The following is a 3,307-nucleotide window of genomic DNA, read 5'->3' on the forward strand; positions in this document are numbered from 1 at the left end:
AAAAACTCTGAATTCTCATATCTCTGCTATTTAGCTCATGATCTGCTTGCCTTACTGAAAATTTAAATATGGGCGCAACTCTGTTTTTCCCATGTCCCTGCTGGTTCTCGCTCATAAACAAAATTAAACAAACTGGCTGGGCACAACTCTTGCTTCCCATATCCCTGCTTATCATGCTCACAAAAGTCAGAATTAAATATGACAAGTGAATGCATTTGTGGGCATTGCAGTGAACTTTGACTGAAGCTGTGTATCTGTCGTGTGAGCTCGCTATATGTTTTGTCTTCAGCTTTGCACTGAGTTTGGAATGTGCATGTTTTTGCCTGGCACAATAGTTTTCAAACAGATTTCAGTTCTAAATTTTTATTGGTCATGGCATTGTATTGTTCCTTCTCTGGATAGCTAGTGTTGTTGGTTAGCTTTTATAAGTATTTGGCATATGTCTCAGAAGCTTCAACTTGTGCTTTCTCACATGCTTTTCTCTAAATTGGTTCCTTGCATTTTATCTTGATGGAGTGCTTTGTCAACAAGGGGGAGAGTGAGTAGCGCACAAATTCATTCTTGCAGGGGGAGTTCGTTCATTCTTGCAGGGGGAGTTTGAATTCGTTTTTGCTGAGACTTGGCATGCTTGTTTTGAGGGGTTGAGGGGGAGTTTTGCTGAAATTTGTGAGTTTTGCTGTTTTGCTGCTGAGATTGGTTTTGGGAGATTGATATGGCTTTTGATTCACTTTGGGGAGAGTGAATTTCTGTCTTGATTGTGTCGAGCCTAGCTTTTTCGCTAGCCCATGTCTTTGGGGATCAAGATTGTTTCTTTTTCTTTCTTTTTATTTTTTTTAGTTCCAATAAATTTGTGTGGTGTGGTGTTGTCAATGCACTCATCAAGGGGGAGATTGAGATGCCGGTGTGCTAGCACCTTGGTGATGAGCGATTGACAACATGGTGTGCGTGTGACGTGTCTCTTGGTAGGTTGTGGTTGCAGGTGACAGGTGGAGACAAGGTACATGCGGCGACGAGTGAAGAACGAAGATAGGATGCCACGTCGAAAAACCGCGGGGGCGGAGAAGAGCGGATCGAGGCTTGCGTTCGAGGGACAGGCGATCGTGCGGTGTACGTCTACTGTACCTGGCTATATGGCGGGAGGACGTCGAGGGAGGTTTCCGGATTATGCCACAAAATCTGGGGTTCGCTGGTTGAGCCACAAAGCCATGCATCGTACCGGGACGCCCGTGCGGCAGGCGTTGGCCGAAGATGGAAAATTCTGGCGATCGCGATACGATTTCGGATGGTCGTGCGGCGACATCGCGAGGATCACATCGCGGAGATGGAGGGATCGCGGACATCGCGGAATTTGCCATGGAGGACGTAATTGGAATTTACGCCCCTACGTTGAATTTATTTAGCGTAGGGGGTTATGTGAAAATAGGTCGTGCCACCCTTTGGAGATATAAATATGTGGCACCTAGGGTTGAGAAGGCAGGACGTTTTGGGCTCCCGGCGAGTTACTATTCACGCATGAACAGTACCCCGTGAACAATACTCATGCCCCGGGGTTCCTCGGTTTAGTTTTTCTCTCTCCGGTCTAGCCTAGGGTTTGAATTCTAGTGAGAGGTTTTTGTTGATTTCTCCGATTAAGAGAGGGAGGATGTTCGGGCGGAGGCTAGATGCACTTTTGTAAGTTCAATTACTCAATTTAATCTTTCATCTATAATGATTGATCTTGTGCATCTCGATTGGTTCTTTACAATTCTCGTCAGCATCTGACATAGTCTGCTTGTTTTATTTTTATCTCAAGATCCGTAAGTCCGATTGACGTGATTCCAGTTGGGTTAGTGTTGTAATTTCATCTAGTTTAATCTGACAAATTTTTAGGTCGATCGGAGTTACGGATTTTCGTCCACATCAGGTTTACTAGGTACATAGAGTTCTGGCCAGATTTGAAAAACGTGATTTAATCAGGTTTTGTGTTTAGGGGAAATGTTAGAAATTATTTTTGGCTTCCGTGACCATTCACCCCCCCCTCTGGTCGCTTGTTTCGATCCTTCAGCAAGTGAAACATTAGTGCTTCTAGCCTGGGCGTGGAACAGTAGTGTCCATTCTTACCGGATCCGTCACGAAACTTAGGCGCAAGTTTTTTCGGCACGCTTCGTGATGCCTTGCTGCATTGATGCATATCACTTTTTTTTTTGCCCGCCTGCAAGAAAATTAGGCGCAAGTTTTTGCACATATATACGCGTCGTCTGCTCGATGAAAGGATCAGTGCAGTATACGTGTGAAGTGCAAAATTTTGCGAGATGGATGCATCAAGCAGACGACGTATCTGCAGGCGCGGTACGGTGGGATTGCTTTATGAAAGGTCGTTCCGTAAGTTCGAAAGATACATACCAGCCTTCGCCTTTCATCGATCTTTTTATCCTCACCACGTTCGCACATGCAATAAGGCTCTTGGTATAGGAACCAGAGTAGACATGTAACTAATTTGTATTAGGAGTTTCGTTCCTTTTATGTAGTATGACACTCTCTTCTCCTGCGTGGACTAACTTGCTTAAAGTAAGAGACATATACTTGCAGGGGCGGCATGTTACATGCAAAAGTGGGGATAAAACAAGAATGCGAAATGATCCCTAGATCTTTCCTACACCATGGTGTAGAAATTTTCTTTGTTGTTTCAGCTTTGTGGACAACAAGATATGCTTGTATCCAAGCATGTTTTAAATCGCGGGCTTATGACATTTAGCTGTAGACTCCTCCAGAAACTATAAAAAGCTATAGAGGAATGTAGCGAAAGCTGATCCATTTAGAAGATGCGCGAAGGGGTGCGAGCGAGCATGATGCCGCACATAGCTGATAGCCACAAAACCTTCCGAAGAACACCTCCAACAGCTTGATGCCTTTGATGATTCAAGATGCCAAGGATGAAGAAGACTATCACAATGGTTATTAAGGCCCATTGGTGATTGGATTTGGCTTTCGAAGCAGCTAGCTAATAGGTTGGTTTTCGAATAAGATTCAAATATCTGTATTTCCGTTATGATACAATGGAAATGGGGTTCTCCTCGGTTTAAGAAGATGTAGTATGACACTCTTGTTTCATATATTACACATACTTTTCAGTAGAGGTTCAAGTAGATTTAGGCACCTAGAATTAATTTCTCTTTCACGAGAGAGATTCCAACGAGGTTCCAAGCTCCAAAGAAAGACAAGTGTTGTGTCTTTGTCAATCTAGTGCTGTAGCTTTTCACCCAAAAAAAGGGTATCGTAGCTTATATTAATTAAGGTTCCAATGCAACGCAAGCTAAAAGGAACGGTA

Source organism: Miscanthus floridulus, unplaced genomic scaffold (assembly GCF_019320115.1).
Source record: "Miscanthus floridulus cultivar M001 unplaced genomic scaffold, ASM1932011v1 fs_650_1_2, whole genome shotgun sequence".
Classification (NCBI taxonomy): Eukaryota; Viridiplantae; Streptophyta; class Magnoliopsida; order Poales; family Poaceae; genus Miscanthus; species Miscanthus floridulus.